Source organism: Schistocerca piceifrons, chromosome 3 (assembly GCF_021461385.2).
Source record: "Schistocerca piceifrons isolate TAMUIC-IGC-003096 chromosome 3, iqSchPice1.1, whole genome shotgun sequence".
In the NCBI taxonomy this organism is placed as follows: domain Eukaryota; kingdom Metazoa; phylum Arthropoda; class Insecta; order Orthoptera; family Acrididae; genus Schistocerca; species Schistocerca piceifrons.
In genome coordinates, this window is record NC_060140.1 from 511,204,479 (window position 1) to 511,225,256 (window position 20,778).

At 42.8% G+C, this 20,778-nt stretch overlaps 1 pseudogene; it reads left to right on the forward strand.

The window, feature by feature from the left end:
- The first annotated feature begins 12,604 nt into the window (after nucleotides 1-12,604).
- Nucleotides 12,605-12,722, forward strand: LOC124790601 (annotated as a pseudogene).
- The last annotated feature ends 8,056 nt before the right edge of the window (nucleotides 12,723-20,778 follow it).

Sequence of the window (20,778 nt, forward strand, 5' to 3'; positions counted from 1 at the left end):
TGAACATTGCTTTACGCGCGGCAAGCATTAAGACGAATATACTGAGAAAGGGAGACCACGGCGTTCGCAGTGTTATCACACTGAATCTTTGAAATGAATGCTGAGTTTGAGAGAGCGATGTTTACGGTGAAGGGTTAACGCGAAGGGACTGTCTCTCAAAACGATCGCGCACACGGTTCTCATCACGTAAACACCTTCCCACGGAGAAAGGAATCAATCGAATGGAATGGTCTGCAGTGTCTGGGGACACGAACCAATTACGAATACTTGGGATTAGCTGAGACATGCAGTGCCTCGCCACAGGATCCCTCCTCATATACGGGATAACATCAGAAGCGCTGCCGACCAAGACTAGAACAGAGGTGGGAAGCAACGGGTCTCGATTATCTGATGTAAGGCATGCCGAGAGGAATCCAGCCATGTTATAATGAACAACGTGCGGCAACATGGTACTGTATGTTGGTCAGAAGCAGATTTTGGTTTCACAGATGTGCTAAGACGTGCATTTTCGAATAGAATGCCTTATTTTTGGTTGTTATTTTGTTTTCATTGAAAAGTAAATTTTTAGTTTCATGAGGATTATTCTTTCATTCTCAGCTCCCTGCCCACACATGTTCGCTGATACGTAGGTAGTGCTAATCCTTTATTTGTTCAGTTTTGGGCACGATGTAGAATAGGGCTCCAGTGAGAAAGATAACTAATACATTTCATTACTGTTAGTCCTAGAAAAACATTGGAGTACCAGCACAAGAGTATGAGACAAATGGAAGACAGACTGAATCCTCTTCGTAGTTCTAACTTTACCAACAAGAAATCGTTAACTGTTGCAGGGTTATGGATTGGTTAAATAGCACAGTTAAACCATAATTAGGGGACGAATTAGTATAGGTTCAAATGGTTCTGAGCACTATGGGACTTAACATCTGAGGTCATCAGTCCCCTAGAACTTAGAACTACTTAAACCTAACTAACCTAAGGACATCACACACATCCATGCCCGAGGCAGGATTCTAACCTGTGACCGTAGCGGTCGCGCGGTTCCAGACTGAAGCGCCTAGAACCGCTCGGCCACACTGGCCGGCTAATTAGTATAGGACAATTTTATCTGATGTTCACGTATTTTATATTCTAATCGACGAAGCTTAAATAATATTGTTATTCTCACCAATCTGCATCTTCTAGTTTTAGATATCTTTAAATTATGTTCCATATTTCATTATGGAAATAGAAGAATGAAACATAGAAATCGGGATGCATTTTAGAAAATGTCATTGGCGTAAGAACAAAGGAATATTTCATTCATATAGCTTGTGAAACCGAAACATGCCCTTCGCACTGCTTTATTGGGATAAAGAGTTTCAAAAAATATGGCTATCCTATTTTAACCACCTGAGATTTTTTCTGGGAAACTGATTTCGCGCATACAGAATGATTATTGAATATGTCCAGCTCACGAAAAAGTAAGATAGTCAGTTCTTCTGAGGAAGATAATAAAATCAAAAAAATGGAATCACAAAACACAACACACAGCCATGTCTAATGCGGTATACGAAAACCGTTGGCTTTCAAAACACCTTCTTGTCTTCTTGAAATAGGTAAATACAGGTTCTGTACGCTTTTCGACGGAGTCTTACACGATTCTTCGTGCGAAATAGTGAAAGCTTCAGGTAGCCATGACTGAGGTGAATAGCGGTCGTGCTCCCTTTTCTCCAAAGTAGACCACAAATGCTCAATACTATTGAGATAGTGACTGTGGTGGACAGTGGAAATGTGACTATTCATCCTCGTGCTGACAAAACCAGTCCCGGACGACGCGAGTGGTATCAACAAGGGGTCTGTCTTCTTGGAACAGAGCGTCATCATGGGGAAATAAGCAGTGTACTATGACTATGGGATGGACTTGAGTAGCCAAAATGTTCACACAATCCTTGGTCGTGATGCGATCTTTCAGAGTAACAATGGGACCCACGGAGTATCAGGATATGGCTGCCCAAATCATTACCGAACCCACGTCATATTTCACACTTGGGACGTAAACTCGGCCTGAAGGTAAAAAATGTATGAAACGATACTGGCCTGGTGGGCTAGGATTTTCATTCCACTCTCTGAATGGGCTTGTGCATGGGCTCTAACTATGTAAGGCTTTGGAGGTCGAGGAGACTGTTCGTTTGGGTGAGTATCTTTAACGTGGCGAGAATATCCATAGTACCCTAAAGAGCGGCTAGTTTCTATTGTCTGCTTCCAAAGTGTACGGTGATAACCTTCCTGATACGGCAATTGTCAGAAGTGTCTGCGGATTTCTGCAGTAATAAATATTCAGCGGAAGAAAGCCGCTGCCGATGGTGATACTTGCGGGTATATCCGAGGATAGGCGAGGTAATAATTGCTTTGTTGTTTAAATGGTAAACGATAGTGTCAGTATTATGATTTTTGTTTGTTTTGATTACATACTATAACTAGTTAACAATTATTAATGTTTTAAGATCTTGTTATCCTTCATTTGGGAGGAGTGGCGCTATAGTTTCTGGAATGCACAGTGTCCTGAGATTTTATATGCATTGTTGATATCTGCAAGAGCTAAAGATGAGGAAATTCCCCTTTTTATGATTTTCCTCACAATTACACGTACATCATGTACCCGTCGTAACAGCAGCTGCCTTACGTCTGCGTGATTCCAGTTTCGTTTACATTAAGCTTAGTCACTCGTTCAACTACCGAAAACTGCCACTAAGAATATTATGAACGACTCGACTGGAGGGAGGGGTGGGGGGGGGAGGGGGCTAGCAGCAGCGCAATATGCTGCTCTACAGCCTACAGAAAAGTTAAAAAACATAATGAGAATAGAAACAAACAAGAAAAACAGGCTATAAAACGGTGACATTGTAAAAAACTGTAAAATGGCGGTAAGTTGTGGAATGTAAAACATACAAACACTGCGGTGATGATGCGGATGAAGACACACAAGAAGTAGACAGGCACAATTAAAAAACACGGCGACAGTGTGGTTTCTGTTCGCACGAGATAAAAAACACAACTAGCGACAGTATGGCGGCTGTTCGCAACACTGACAGGAGACGCACAACACTAAACGCTCACTTATAACAGCACTATACAGGTGACCCGGATCTATAAGGGGGAGATATCAGTCGTTGTTTCACATACTACATAGATATTGTATAGTGCAAACGTGGTGATGTGAATCTCTCAGCACTCTCTGATATAGCCGGAATTTGACAATTCCTGTTAAAGACTTAGAGGGGTTGTGGAGGGGACTTCATAAACACAGTTATGTTAAGGTAGTCATGTCCCGAAATGTACCGTCTAGATGTAAGATAAGTTTGAAGATCGGATTAGTTTCAAACCTCCCGTTTCAGTTTGCGCACACAGCGTAGCCGCTCCACGTGCTTCACTACTGTTCATTACACAAGGTGTATCTGCGACACATGCTTTTATACACTCGATCCACAAACCGTGGTGGGCGTCCGTTGAGCACCACAGTCAACCCTCGTAGTTGTGAATGTACTACTATCTCGAAGTCGTTGTTGAAGTCGCGTGGAAATGGTGCTTACATGATCGACTGAGGCGATTCGCGAAACGTTCTCGATACTTGCGTTGTGCGGTTTTACCATTAAGGGTCCCGAAGCGAGAGATTTAAAGGTGGTCCGATCTTCAAACTCATTTTAAATGCAAAAGGCACATTTTCAGATACGAGTTCTTTATCAAAACTGTGTCTCCAAATTCCCTCCCGTAAACCTTAGAAGCATGTAAGGAACTGTAAAACAACCTATATATTTACAAGTAAGATTTAGTATTACGGTGAATTATCGCAGATCTGCTAAATGAAATACGGTATAAATATTTGATAGTAGTACAACATGTGACGATAATCTGTGACGATTTCATTTGACTTTCCAATTTTTCGGATGTGTTCAGCAGAACAAGTCCCAAAAATGGTTTCAGTTATTACCACAGAAAACTGTGGCTTATGGAGCATATCAGTGATATGACAGTCTATGTTTTGTTAAAATGTGGCCATGAAAGGGCTCTACATTATTAGATCACAACCATGCAAACGAAAATTTGGGCAAAAGAGCAGACATACCGTCAGAGTTCCGACGTGCCGAACAGGTTAAAGCGCGAGGGTCGTTCAATAAGTGATGCAACATATTTTTTCTTGAAAGCATGTTGGTTTTGTTCAGGATTCCAATACACGATATTATTCCCAACTCTTTTGGCTACAAAAGATTATGTTTCTCAACATAATCTGCTTTCAATGCGACAGACTTCCGGAACCTTACTGGAGGGGCCCTATGACCGCATCGTACCACTCTATTGGTCGACGTCGGAGTCCACGTGTTGCTGCATCAACAACCTTCCAATCATCCACGCACTGCTCGCCGCAAAATGCATCCTTCATTGGGCCGAACAGATGGAAATCATGAGGTTCGAAGTATTGTAAGCTGAATGAAATATTGCCAGCTCCTCTCGGGTGCGCAGACTTGTGAAAGGCCCTGCGCTGTCATTGGGAAGGGTAAGTTCTTTTGCATTGTTGTGGCGACGAAAACGCTGGAGTCGTTTCCTCTGTTTCCTGAGGCTGTGCACGGCCGGCCGGCAAGTTGTGCGAACTTGTTGCTTTCATGGCTAACGCCGAGCGCAACGACTCGTCGTGCTCTTGTTTGTGTTCGAGTATAATGACTTTTCTGGAGACTAGAAATCTACTCTGTAGGAATCAGCATGGGTTTCGAAAAAGACGGTCATGTGAAACCCAGCTCGCGCTATTCGTCCACGAGACTCAGAGGGCCATAGACACGGGTTCACAGGTAGATGCCGTGTTTCTTGACTTCCGCAAGGCGTTCGATACAGTTCCCCACAGTCGTTTAATGAACAAAGTAAGAGCATATGGACTATCAGACCAATTGTGTGATTGGATTGAGGAGTTCCTAGATAACAGGACGCAGCATGTCATTCTCAATGGAGAGAAGTCTTCCGAAGTAAGAGTGATTTCAGGTGTGCCGCAGAGGAGTGTCATAGGACCGTTGCTATTCACAATATACATAAATGACCGTGTGGATGACATCGGAAGTTCACTGAGGCTTTTTGCAGATGATGCTGTGGTGTATCGAGAGGTTGTAACAATGGAAAATTGTACTGAAATGCAGGAGGATCTGCAGCGAATTGACGCATGGTGCAGGGAATGGCAATTGAATCTCAATGTAGACAAGTGTAATGTGCTGCGAATACACAGAAAGATAGATCCTTTATTATTTAGCTACAAAATAGCAGGTCAGCAACTGGAAGCAGTTAATACCATAAATTATCTGGGAGTACGCATTAGGAGTGATTTAAAATGGAATGATCATATAATGTTGATCGTCGGTAAAGCAGATGCCAGACTGAGATTCATTGGAAGAATCCTAAGAAAATGCAATCCGAAAACAAAGGAAGTAGGTTACAGTACGCTTGTTCGCCCACTGCTTGAATACTGCTCAGCAGTGTGGGATCCGTACCAGATAGGGTTGATAGAAGATATAGAGAAGATCCAACAGAGAGCAGCGCGCTTCGTTACAGGATCATTTAGTAATCGCGAAAGCGTTACGGAGATCATAGATAAACTCCAGTGGGAAACTCTGCAGGAGAGATGCTCAGTAGCTCGGTACGGGCTTTTGTCAAAGTTCCGAGAACATACCTACACCGAAGAGTCAAGCAGTATATTGCTCCCTCCTACGTATATCTCGCGAAGAGACCATGAGGATAAAATGAGAGATTAGAGCCCACACAGAGGCATACCGACAATCCTTCTTTCCACGAACAATGCGAGACTGGAATAGAAGGGAGAACCGATAGAAGTACTCAAGGTACCCTCCGCCACACACCGTCAGGTGGCTTGCGGAGTACGGATGTAAATGTAGATGTAGATGTAGATGCTATCTGATCCCTGTAGACATTCTGCCAGAGCCTGTGAATATCTGCGATGCTTTAGTTTTCCGCGAAAAGAAACACAATGACAGTTCTCTGCTTGGAACGCATCCCTGATACAGAAGCCATTTTGAAGTCTACATGTGTTGTTGTTGTTGTGGTCTTCACTCCAGAGACTGGTTTGATGCAGCTCTCCATGTTACTCTATCCTGTGCAAGCTTCTTCATCTCCCAGTAGCTACTGCAACCTACTTCCTTCTGTATCTGTTTGGTGTCTTCATCTCTTGGTCTCCCTCTACGATTTTTAGCCTCCACGCTGCCCTCCAATACCAAATCGGTGATCCCTTGATGCTTCAGAACATGTCCTACCAACCGATCCCTTCTTCTAGTCAAGTTCTGCCACAAACGTCTCGTCTCCCCAATCCTATTCAGTACTTCCTCATTAGTTATGTGATCTACCATCTAATCTTCAGCATTCTTCTGCAGCACCACATTTCGAAAGCTTCTATTCTCTTCTTGTCCAAACTATTTATCGTCCATGTTTCACTTCCATACATGGCTACACTCCATACAAATACTTTCAGAAACAACTTCCTGACACTTAAATCTATACTCGATGTTAACAAACTTCTCATCTTCAGAAATGCTTTCCTAGCCATTGCCAGTCTACATTTTATATCCTCTCTACTTCGACCATCGTCAGTTATTTTGCTCCCGAAATAGCAAAACTCCTTAACTACTTTAAGTGTCTCATTCCCTAATCTAATTCTCTCAGCATCACATGACTTAATTCGACTACATTCCATTATCCTCGGTTTGCTTTTGTTGATGTTCATCTTATATCCTCCTTTCAAGACACTGTCCATTCCGTTCAGCTGCTCTTCCAAGTCCTTTGCTGTCTCTGACAGAATTACAATGTCATCGGCGAACCTCAAAGTTTTTATTTCTTCTCCACGGATTTTAATACCTACTCCGAATTTTTCTTTTGATTCCTTCACTGCTTGCTCAATATAGAGATTGAATAACATCGGGGAGAGGCTACAACCCTGTCTCACTCCTTTCCCAACCACTGCTTCCCTTTCATGTCCCTCGACTCTTATAACTGCAATCTGGTTTCTGTACAAATTGTAAATAGCTTTTTCGCTCCCTGTATTTTACCCCTGCCACCTTCAGAATTTGGAAGAGAGTATTCCAGTCAACATTGTCAAAAGCTTTCTCTAAGTCTACAAATGCTAGAAACGTAGGTTTGCCTTTTCTTAATCTAGCTTCTAAGATAAGTCGTAGGCTCAGTTTTGCCTCGCTTGTTCCAATATTTCTACGGAATCCAAACTGATCTTCCCCGAGGTCGGCTTCTACCAGTTTCTCCATTCGTCTGTACAGAATTCGCGTTAGTATTTTGCAGCCGTGACTTATTAAACTGATAGTTCGGTAATTTTCACATCTGTCAACACCTGCTTTCTTTGGGATTGGAATTACTGTATTCTTCTTGAAGTCTGACGGTATTTCGCCTGTCTCATACATCTTGCTCACCAGATGGTAGAGTTTTGTCAGGGCTGGCTCTCCCAAGGCTGTCAGTAGTTCTAATGGAATGTTGTCTGCTCCCGGGGCCTTGTTTCGACTCAGGTCTTTCAGTGCTCTGTCAAACTCTTCACGCAGTATCATATCTCCCATTTCATCTTCATCTACATCCTCTTACATTTCCATAAAATTGTCCTCAAGTACATCGCCCTTGTATGTCTACATATGGCGCCGTTATCTATCGGAACTTCATGCTTTCGGAGTTGAAACGGGAACATTCCACGATGTCCTACAACAAAATACATATATTTTCAAACGAAATTGAATGGGAAATAAATGTCTGAATTACTTACTGAACGCTCCTCGCAGTTCACAAGATTTTAGTATCCGCAAAGGTAAATCTGGATGCCGATAAGACTTTGAGATGCACATGAGGGACTTGCGGGTTGTGAAAGCATTTCTGTTATCCGCGCAGACCTACAGCAGCGCTTCATTTCCGCAGCAAGCCTGTTCACTACTGTCAGACTGGCTTCTTTTTGTGTTTGCAATGACCATAAATTACCATATACTTGTACAGCCCGTTGTATGTCGAAGAATATAGATTCCATAATCTCGCTATGTCGATGGAACGCCTAACAACGACCACCAGCATGATTACCCGGAACGTACTAGTCTTTTCGTTCTTAGATTAATTTTTTTGTAATTTCCGTTTTGTTGTGTGGCGATTCTAAAACGAAGAGCTGGACCGCAGCATTCCCGCATCTGCGCGGTTACCGCCTGGACGTCGGGCGCGGCGCGCGCACCCGCATGCGGGCTCTGCCCAGCAGGTGATCTCGGGCCGCACCTGTTGCTGCCTGCCCAGACGTCTTCTCGTCAGCAGTAAATTAGGCGCACAGCATCAGTAGAAATGCGACACTGTGCGCCTGTACCACTGAAGCTTTGTTTGTGGCTTGAAAAAGATTGTTCGTGAGCAATACACTCCAAATGATACGTGATATTACACGAAGAGCCAAAGACACTGGCACACCTGCCTAATATCGTGTAGGGGCCCTGCGAGCACACAAAAGTGTCGCAACACGACCTGGCATAGGGTCGACTAATGTCTGAACTGGTGCTGGAGGGAAATGGCACCAAGAATGCTGCAGGGCTGTCCATAGCGACGGGGTGGAAATGTCTTCGGAACAGCACATTGCAAAGCATCCCAGACACGCTCAGTAATGTACATGTCTGGGCAGTTTGGTGGCCAGCGGCAGTGTTTAAACGTATAAGAGCGTTCCTGGAGCCACTCTGGACGTGTGTGGTGTCGCATTGTCCAGCTGGAATTGCCTAAATCCGTCTGAATGCACAATGGACAGGAATGAATGCAGGTGATCAGACAGGATGTTTACGTACGTGTCACCTGTCAGAGTCGCATCGAGAAGTATCAATGGTCCCATATAACTCCATCTGCACGCTCCACACCATTACAGAGTCTCCAGCAGCTTCAATAGTTCCCTACTAACACGCAGGTTTCATGAATGCATGAGGTTGTCTCCATACCCGTGCACGTCCATTCGCTCGATACAATCTCAAACGAGACTCGTCCAACCAGGCAATATGTTTTCAGACATCAACAGTCCAATGTCGGTGCTGGCGGGCCCAGACGAGGCGTAACTCTTTTTGTCGTGCAGTCATCAAGGGTGCACGAGTGGGCCTTCAGCTCCGAAAGCGCATATCAGTGATGTGTCGTTGAATGGTTCGCACGCTGACACTTGTTGCTGGCCCAGCACTGAAATGTGCAGCAATATGTGGAAGGGTTGCACTTCTGTCACGCTGAACGATTCTCTTCAGTCGTCGTTGGTCCCGTTCTTGCAGGATCCTTTTCCGACCACAGCGATGTCGAAGATTTGATGTTTTACCGGATTCCTGATATTGGCGGTACACTCGTGAAATGGTCGTACGGGAAAATTCCAACTTCATCGTTACCTTGAAGATGCTGTGTCCCATCGTTCGTGCACCGACTATAACAAGACGTTCAATCTCACTTACATTTTGATAATCTGCCATTTTGGCAGCAGTAACTGATCTGACAACTGCGCCAGACACTTGTCGTTTTATATAGGCGTTGCCGACCGCAGTGCCTATACCAGTTTCTTTGGCACTTCAGTGTAGTTTGCCCATGTTGTCGGCGGTAGGAAATGAAGAAGAGAAGGGAGGTTTAGAGCAATATCCATGAAAAGGATTTTGAAGAGTACGGATAAGATAAGTCAGGGCGATTAGGCGTGGAAGCATACTAGTGTGGTCTTGGCATACCGTGTGCTTATACATAATCGCTGCTCGATCCAGCGTACACGGAAAACTATTTACCGTATGAGTACCCAACTTATAGGAATGATGTTCTGGCTGTGCGCTGCAGGATTTGCGTTGTTAGTAATGTTAGTGTCATGACTTGGCGTTAGGCGCCAGAACTATGGTTCAAATGGCTCTGAGCACTATGGGACTTAAGTTCTGAGGTCATCAGTCCCCTAGAACTTAGAACTACTTAAACCTAAGTAATCTAAGGACATCACACACATCCATGCCCGAGGCAGGGTTCGAACCTGCGACCGTAGCGCCTAGAACCGCTAGGCCACTCCAGCCGGCCCGCCGCAACTGATACAGCAGCTTAGAGGAACTCGAATCCCAAGGCCCAAGGACATGTGGTGTGGACACCACAGGTCACTGTAATCTGGTTCACCACTATGTTATCCCTTTTCTAGGGGAGAGAGGTGCCTTGCTTTTGGTGCATGATGGAGCTGCACTTCACACTGCTCGTGTGCTTATTCGGTTGCTCCGTTAGCACGTTTGTAAAAAAACGAATCATTGGTCGATCGTTAAAATTCAGTGCCCGCCAGGATTATCAGATTTGAATCCATGTGATATCTGCCTGTGAGGTACTCGAAGGGCAGGGCTTATCAACGGGACACTAACACACTTTGACGAGCATAACGAGGAGTGTAGTCAACGTTCCACCTGAGATGTTTCGGACAGCAACAGTGCAATCTGTAGTAAGGTTCCAGGCTGTCGTGGACGCAGATGTGCTTTACCTTGAGCAACGTTTGTATCCTGGAACGTAAATACGATACGCGTTAACAAATATTACCCTCTCATGCGGAAATTAAAATGTTTTCCTTTGAATGGTTTATTCTTTATTTCTCTACCGCATTTCTTTATAAATGTTTCCACAAAGTCCCATTGTCCTTCGATTACTCTTGATCGTGGGGGTCTTCTGAAGTAGCGAAAGGTGAATATTAAGACTCCGGACTTCAGTTGTACGGCCTCCGTGACTTCTACGGTCCCGTACAAGCTCATTAGTGAACTTCCTCACAAGAAAGAGGACTATATTTTAAACTAACAAAAGAAAATCTAAGTACCATATTTATTTAATTTAAATAAATATTACTTTTAGCAGCACTAACAGAAAATAAGCCAACACGTTTTCCGTGTAGAACGCTAGTTTCCCACTTAAGAAGATCTTCGTTTTGAAGTTTGGTTTCATCAGTTCATGATATACCTTGCTTTCTAATTCTGATTTTTTTTCTTATCATACATACTGCATAATACAGAGGACATGCACTGTCCACCAACAGCCGATGTTGAATATAAGGACGACACGCTTACATTATACAAGGTGTTTATGAAATTAGTTACAAAATCTTTAATTGTGACGAAGGTAAATAAGTTACAGAAATGTTTGATACAGCACTAATGTTGCTGTATTTTGAACGATCGACGAACGATTCGTTTTATTTACAAATGTTCAGTGTTGCTGCCTTTTTTAACACAACCCAATGTCCGACCTGAAATCAATTGTCTGCCAAATCCTATGAAGCAAGTCTTGATTTATTGTGTCAACTGCTTGTGTTATCTCGTTGTCGCAGCCTGTCCGCGTTTCCCGGAAGTGGGGAAACAAACACTCAATCTTTAATTTAACCCCATACACAGAACGGCATTAGGGTGAACTTAGGTGACCGTGGTGGCCGCGTTGTGAATGGTGTATGTATGCAGAATAGTATAGCGACCCGTGTCCGCATCCCTTAGCGTACTGGTCTAGGAGTTGTTGAACAGCATCACGCGCCGGCAAGAGGGTAGGCGCACAACATGTCATCGGAGCCGTATAATAGCAGGTGTGCAGGGCAACTGTTTCAATGTATTGTGACATCAAGGTGAAAGAGACGTCAGGTTGAAGTTTTATGACCTTTCTTTGCAAACGCTGTAATCGACATAGCATGGATATTCCAGACTGGACGACACTACGGGTTTTCCGTCTCTCACTGGGACATGCAGTAAATCTCTTGTTCTCTTCCGCTGTTCCATCCACTGGCTCTTCTACGCACCATCCAGAATTTTCTAAATCGTTCGAATCTGAGGGAGAAGCAGAGACATGTTGTAGGTCTTGAAGCGCTGAACTGTGAGCTGTGTGTAAGGATTTGTACCTTACATTGCGTGTACGGTCGATCTCCACCACTTTACGTTCATATAATATCTCATGGGACAGGAACGCTAAAGCATTACGTGTGAGGTTCGACGCCACTGTAGCAGTACCATCCATTTTCGTAAATGATCCATCAAGATATACGAAACTCTTCCATACAAGGGTTAAGTTGTCTTGGTATTGGATAACAATCCTATTTTCATCACTCTTGGTAAATGTGGTTGAGGCATAAGACTCCTGACTTATAGTACACTCATCACATTCTACCAGATTAATTATATCGAATGACATGATTGTGATGTTTCAAACCTACTGATTTAAGAATCTTGTAGTTCCTATTATCACTTTGGTGTTCTCTTGTTAAGTGCTGCACTGTGAGCTGTGTGTGGGGTTTGTACCTTACACCCATCCTGTCTTTGTTGGAATTTTGTAGACAGGAATCTGAAGGCTGCTTCGAATCCTGACTGGTTGTAGGTCATTCCCGCTTCTGGTCCCTAAACGATTTCAGAAAGTTGAAGATCATTGTCGTCACTTCCGTCTTTGACAGGTCTCTGAACATTCAAGGTGACCATCATTCCGAATTTAGATGTAGTCGTACAGTGATTTCATCACCATGAAAGTCGACAAGTTGATTATCCTTTTCCATAATACGCAGCTCCAGCTAGCCCAATTTCTGAATTGTTACTGGGAGATGTATAGCGTTGGTAGCGGTCTCAGAGCCAACGGCCTTGCCGCAGTGGTAACACCGGTTCCCGTCAGATCACCGAAGTTAGGCGCTGTCGGGCTGGGCTAGCACTTGGATGGGTGACCATCCGGTTTGCCGAGCGCTGTTGGCTAGCGGGGTGCACTCAGCCCTTGTGAGGCAAACTGAGGAGCTACTTGATTGAGAAGTAGCGGCTCCGATCTCGGAAGCTAACATACGGCTGGGAGAGCGGTGTGCTGACCACACGCCCCTCCATATCCGCATCCAGTGACGCCTATGGGCTGAGGACGACACGGCCGCCGGTCGCTACCGTTGGACCTTTATGGCCTGTTCGGGAGGAGTTAAGTTTTTTTTTTCTTTTTTAGCGGTCTCAATATCTTGTACCCGGTTCCAACTGATGGTAAGAACCGTAAATCGTATGAACCAATTACTGTTGAGATAGAAGTTTGGTGCAATGTTACAATTGACAAGCGTTTTATTAACAAGAAGTATATCGACAGACTGATTAGATCTGTAAAATTTATTAGTTTCCTTCAAAGCATGTCCTCTTGTGAAACCTAGTAGGTGCCATATTGAACCTTTATGGTTAAAGTCAGTCATTGCACTCGGTGTATTTATTTCGGATTTAAGTGTATTAATGCTTGCACGTAGCACAACCCCTTTTAAAACGTTATTTAAATCCTCAATATAGTATGCACCAGATTCTATTACAACATTGATTTCCAGATACAGTTTCTTGTCAGCCTCTGTGATATTTGGAATCCTATTGTATGTCTCCAGTCCAGTCGGTGCAATACTCAACTCTCCATCAATCGGTGGGAAGTATTTTGCGTATAATACTATGGTTCATTTAAAGTCTGGGTGTATGCAATTACATCTGAAGCTCAACTGATGATTGGAAGCTTAATGCACCTACCTATATATGCTTCTTCATACACGGTGCACAGACACACACACAGGTTAAGTATTACAGTCTTGGCAGTGGTGAAAACTGTACAACACTTGTCTTCTAGCGATGAAGTATCATTGTAACTTTTCTGGTAGTTGCAGGTCTCCAAATGAGCCGATATAGTAGACATTACTAGTCTTTTTTTCTTAACATACACCACCCAGTGGGTTTCAGGTCCCTCCGCAATATTTAAATTCACAGTTCCACATCCTCTACATTTCCACATAGTCTTCGGTATTGTATCCAGCATAAAAACACAGCAGAATCTAGGAATATTTGAAGTCTTTCCTTACGAATCTGTATTTGTAAGCAGTCTGGTAGGATGGCTTCCATTATAAAGTTACGTCATCTTGTTTCCCCTAGCTGCTCCTTAGAGTTCTGTACTTTCATGACTGTTCTGGCAATAGCTGCAACTCCACCAGGCAGTGAACCCATCACTGAGAGACCTACAAGAGCAGGACTGAGGAATGCGATAATTCTGCCTGAAGTGGGTACTGACAGAACACAAGATGCTTTAACCAGTCCTTTATGCTTCAGAGCACTTATAGCTGCATCCATCGCTTTTTTTCTTCTTCTTCAACATTGCCTTTTTCGTATTCAGTGCATGACGTGTAGCGTAAATAACTTGCTGTGAATTTACACCCAAGCCCAACATAATTTTACCCCCATTGCTTTATGGACTATAAAACTGCCCTACAGCAATATCCTTTCTCGTATTTATTGCCTTGGCTCGATCAGCTAAAATTCGATCTGTAGAATGACGTCATTGGAGATCTTTATGTACGACATACGCATATGCCATGTCGTGTTCCAGATATGCTTCGCCAAGGAAGTTAATTCTCTCATCACCACGAGCAAGACATTTTTGAAGCTTTGTATCACGTCTGCAGTATCCTGGAATGTGCAATTCAACTGGAAGTTTGCTGAGAGTACCGCCACATCCTATAATGTGTCTCCTATTCTGAATGTTATGCAACTGTGCTGGTTGTGCTCTGTGCATCCCATTATCAACAAATCGTCTGCATCTGTCCAGCTACTTTGTGTTTCAGGAAAACTAAGCCAATTTACTAGTGCTCTTTACTCTTGTCCTCTTATGACATGCGCTATGAGAAATAGTTTGGTTTGAGCTCTTCTGCAATTCCTCTGTGTAAAACCATCCTGAAATTTCAGTGCCACTGCTATCCCTTTCAGTGCCACTGCTATCCCTTAAGGTGTAAGTTTTGGAATTTTTTTTCTCTGTACTTTGGAAACTGTGAATATCTCACTCGACCAGTTTAGGAGGTATGACTTCTCAAATGCTTTCTTTGGTTTTGAGATACATACCAAATCACTTACATTAAATTTTAATATCATGAGTCTATGAATCTATTATGATGAACACCGAGTGGTCTCACTTTTATTGTGCTATGTTTGGTTCGATTATACTGTGCAATTATTTCTAAGAGGATATCTATCCATTTCTATGACCTACAAAGATTAAAACACATCCTCATTTGGCATTTTATTGCTCTGTTCAGACATTCCACGATACTCACCTTCAGGAGGCCTTGAAATATCTAGTGTCAAGGTCTCAATAGTGATCGGTTTGAAGATTGTCCAGACATCGATCTGTCTCAGTCTGCAACAATCACTCAAACACCCATGTCAAATCCCTCTCTGTTTTGTTTTAACAGCTAATGCTAGGCGAATTTAGAGTCTGATCAATAACCATTAAAATGTATTTGAATCCAACTAAATATTTCCTGATACCTACAAGATCAGCCTGCCATGGTCATCCAAACCTTTAATCACAACATGTTTACAACGATATGCTTTATGTATTGGTTTGTACAGTTATCAAACTACTGTCTTATTTCTTATTCGATTATACCTCTGTCTCTAAGCTTGCAAATAAATAAAACAATGTCATTCGAATGAGCAGTATTATCAGCAGCAGCTGATGCCATGAGCAGTCATAGTCAATCTGTTAGCTCACTGGGATCCTCCTAGTATATGTGCTGTGGGGTCCATTGCTAACTGGATGTCAATACCATTACCAGTACTATATTGAGCATCTAATGTAGGTCATATAATGATTTAGAAATTTTGCACTGTGTCAGTTTCCTGCTTTCGTATGCACACTGGTCATTTGCAGTATTTCATCTACATCTCAGATGTGTGGGAGAATAATTTTTAAAAAATGCAGGATTGAATAAAGTGAGGTTCATTAGACCAACTGTTCTTTGAAATTCCCAATAACATATCTGTATTGTTTTCTCTTTTAAACTTATAGCCTGTGTGCCTAACATGTATGTTTTTTCATCACTGTTGCTGAACATTTTGTCTATTTTACTATCACTGTGATGGTTATTGAAATCAGTAACTTGATCATCATTTTGTAATTTTGATGAGAATTCGTTGAAAGATTCAGCAAGTGGTTTAAAAGTTTCTCTCAGTATCTGCTCTCGATTCAAAAGTCCGAGCCTTAGCAGCAGTAACTGCTCTCGAACTGCTTTCTGTACAGTGATGAATTTATGCTTTGTCGACATCTTGTTATTTACTAAACTGGCTGCTTCGCAGGCTGCACCTTATATGTATTTGTCACAATCCTATCAACCTTTACAGTTAAGTCATGTACTTTCTTTTCAATTCCATCAACATTTACAGTTACGCCATTTATGTTTTTTGCCACTGGAGTAGCCCTAGTATAAAACTCATGTTTCAGTCTCAGAAGAGTCTGCATGTATGTCTCCATGTCCTCAACTTTATGTCTGAGAGGATGAAATCTTCCATCTATGTACAGACAAATTCTATGTCCATGTATATGCATCCTCTCGGATGGAGTGCCTGGCTTAGGTGTGAAATTGTCCATGGTGTGATGTATAGTAACATACCTACCTATTTCATAGCTATATGTATGGAAACTCCTGGAAGTTGTGCCTGTACCTATCATCAGTTTTCTTATTTTATCAGTAACAAGGATTTCTGCAATCTCCACATATCTTTATATATTCACTGAGTGATATATCAGTTCCTACATGTGCTTGGTAAACGTGCTCCAAATTCAGAATTGTTTGATTGAAGGCTATAATGAGGTCTCCATTTTCTCTCACCATTTGCTTTGGGGTTCTAGAACATATCTGACTCAAATAAAGCATGTCAGCATCCATATGATGATCGAAACAGAAATATCACACAATTTGACCCTCATTTTCAACAACAACATCATCCAATATGAACATGGTGTATTGATTTACTTTTTCAGGTCAGGGGATTTCACAGCTTTGACTGAATGTTATATTTGTTATCCAATCAACACCTTGTATTATCTTCTGCAGCAATTGGTATGTGGGCTGAAACAGTATTTTTGAAAATACACATACATACTCAAATTAGACTCTATCCAGGTGTGTTAGCAGTGACATGAGAACATTTGTCTTGCTGCAACTGAATGGACATATAGTTATCAGTCATACATTATCTGGGAATAGTATCTCATGCTTCTTCTTCTGATCTTCTTCCACACCATCACAGGACCAGTCGCTTCCACGAAAATCCTTGTACAGAAAGGAGGCTTGCCATACCGCCATGACATCTATAGTCTCTCTTATATATATATATATATATATATATATATATATATATATATATATATATATAAAATCATACCTTCAGCAAAATCAACATCATCTTCATTGTTTGACTGAATGATAGACGAAGCTTCTCTGGTGTATATATATATATCACCTTCAGTCATTGTTAAACTGAATTATGGATGAAGCTTCTAAGGTATATACATATATACAGGGTGAGTCATGTAAGATGTAACACCCCCTTTATTCCAGGGGCGATTGCACGTATCGGCATGCGAATTTTGGCGAATCATAGCAGACTATGGGGCACATACATTAGTACATGCATAATAATCACAACCTTTATATTGACCGAGATAATGAGGCAAGTACATGTTTTTCAAATGGGATGCTATACTTTTTTACCATCATTTGAACGCTCTGGAAAAGATGCACATAGTGATGTAATGCATGTTGCTATTGTGATTTAAACTTTCCTTAAAAGAGGGCGGATGAGGATGTACCTACTTAGCATAGGCCGTGCATGCTGCATAGAGCACGGCAACTCGGCCTGCAGGTCGCGCGAGGAGTGTTTACAGTCTACAGCCACTTCCGGCCGCCTCAACCTTCAATCATACAATATTTCCCAGCGTCCGTTAAGCGAAGTTTGAATCACAATAGCAACACGCATTACATCACTATACACGTCTTTTCCAGAGCGTTCGAATGATAGTAAAAAAAAGTATAGCGTCCCATTTAAAAAACATGTACTTGCCTCATTATCTCGGTCAATATGTACCATGTACCAACGTATGTGTCCCATAGTCCTCTATGATTCGTCGAACACTGCTTGTCGATATCTGCAATTGCCCCTGAAATGCGACTCACCCTATATATATATATATATATATATATATATATATATATATATATATATATATATATATATGCTTTCTTGTATACACAGAATTCAGTATTTCCCTCAAAGTGATGAGTATTCTATTAGTTTCTTCTTTTGGCATCAAGCTGATGCAATCTTCTAACTCATCTACATGCACACTATACGTAAGGAGGCAGTTCACAATGCCTTTATACATAGTTTGAACATTAGGCAACCATCTGTTCAGTCTTTCCAACACAAGGGATAGCAGCATCTGTAGGCTGAATAAGTTCTTATGGTGAAGTGCTGTAAATAAGTGAATTGGTCTCAGCATCATCACAGCACCATCATACAGTGATGCAATACACGCCAGCACAGGGAGAACGACATGGATAATACTTTGTGATTATCTGCTGATTGGTGTAGGGCTCTGCATTACACAGTTCATCACATTCCAACTCTGTAAATTGCACATTAGAGCTTTTTCGATTTCGAACACAACACAACACTGTCCACTGATGCTTCTATACCAATATTTAAACGTTTTGAGGTGCTAGCTGTTATATTATAACTCGAAGTGGTTAGCATAAGAGAACTGTGAGCATTTAGTAGATTCTCATCCACCACATCTGCACTGTGTTCTTGCAGTGACACCTGAATGTTCTGGGATGGTGCATACGTCAAAGACCAATACTGACCTACACTGTGTGCAGTGAGATCTCCAGCATGCCCTGGGGCATTCTGGGTTTCTTTATCAAATAAACCAGTGAGCAGGATGGTTAATAGGAGCTAGCTGTCCCGCTGCAACATGCTGGGCAGATGCATTCAAGATCCTACAGTGCTATAGGTCCCAACACACCAGAGATCACTGCAGGTAGCTACTGCGTCTGGTCTGGACGTATTGGAGATTGCTGCCAGCCTGTACATGCCAGAGGTCACTGACAAAGAAAAAGAAACAATAAGCATCCACAGACAAACATGAAGAGTTGAACAGAGGTATGGTGATTCGCACCAATTTTTTGCCCATGATGTCACACATTTGAGCAACCTCTGGTGATGGATTGTCAACTAGACCTGTTGGTCTGGGATTGCTGAAGAGGACAAGTCACTGCAGGTCCATCTGTTTGGTTGCAGGGGGAATCATTATTAGTTCAGCATATTACTACTATTGGTGTGCTTCCAACCTCAAAAAAGTAGCACATAGTAATAATATCAGTTACCTGCTGGATTGGGGACAATCGCCTCTTGTGTGCTGGAAGAAGCAGGTTGATGAGCCATTTCAGTTGAGGAGGTCGGCAGTCTGAGCACCACCAGCTGTCTGTGTCAACTGCGAAATTGAACTTCGCACCATCCTGCTGCATCGCCATTGTTTGGCAAAAAATATTATTTTTCGCTCCTCCATTACCTCACCTCTCCAGATATCCGAAAGCACACAATGGATGCAGTCCTTGACTGTATGTTTACATGTAATATGGTTACTCAACTCCTCCCTACTTGATACCCACAGCTCATCAATAGCATACATTGCACACACACACACACACACACACACACACACACACACACATACACACACACACACACAGAGTACCTCCTGTGCCAACAGCTCAATGTGGATTGAGATTTTCCCGTAACTTCACAATTGGGGGAGAGGCGGCAGCTATAGGACCATCCACATATAAATAAATAATTGCAGTACCTTAAATTCTCCCTCTCCAGCAGGACAGTGCAGACTGAGTCTTTTTCCCGCCAATTCACAAGTGGGAGAGACGAGAGGAAGGTAAGATGGGGAAATGGTCACAGCGAGGGGCATTGGGCGAGAGGGGGAGGAAAGGGAGTGGTTTTGCCAAAAATGCTACATTCCTACATCTACATCCCAGTAGAGGAGGTAGGGGACAGCCACCATCTTCAATAAATTTTGCAACAAGCAGACTCATGTCACTTCGGCTTTGGTCTGTTACTCACAGCATGCCACTGCAAGTGATCCTCTGACGCCACCAGTTGAGCTGCGCACGTCAATGCTGTGGCCTGAGGGGTAGACGAGCTAGGGGTATGTGTGACTGCAGTCCAACTGCTAAGGACCAGTTTGCAACAGTTTGACACATCCAGGACCAGAAGCCCTCTCATCTGTGCTGTGCTAGCTGTACGATCTGCCATAGCTGCCCTTATGGTATGACGATTTTGGTGGGCATCTGTACTGAGTGGACGTCCAGAAATGCTCACGTGATCACTGATGCCAGCCAGCGTTCTTGCACATCTGACGTAGCTCATTCAACTTGTATGGCATTTCTCCGAAAGGACCATCTCGCCACTTGGAAGGCCACAATTTGACCCCTTTGAAAATGGCTCAGTTGGCTGAAGTAAGCGTGAGTGCGTCTCTGTGGCAAGGTTGCCTTCTCGCTTCACACGTCTGCAGTACAATGAGCATCTTGGCTGTGAGAATTCCCTATTAAAGGATAGACACTGATGACGCACTGATAACTATGTCACTACTCTACCTATTGCTGGAAGGCGATGGAACCATTACCAGTGTGCTATCACCCAGGTGGTATTTGCCGTCTTCTCATCAACATCGATGTCGTCTTTTCAGGTGTACTATTTTTTTCAGGCAGTGCATTTTATGCCTCTTGCTGACTGTCAGGGGAGTATGTAGCAGAACGATTAAATTGCAGAGACTGTAGTAATTTCAGTTCCAAGGAAGACAGGTGGCGACAGTTGCGAATTTTACAGGATCATAAGGTTAACAATGGTTGCAAAACACTCACACAAATTATTTACAGTATAATGGGGAAGTGGTAGAAGCCAACTA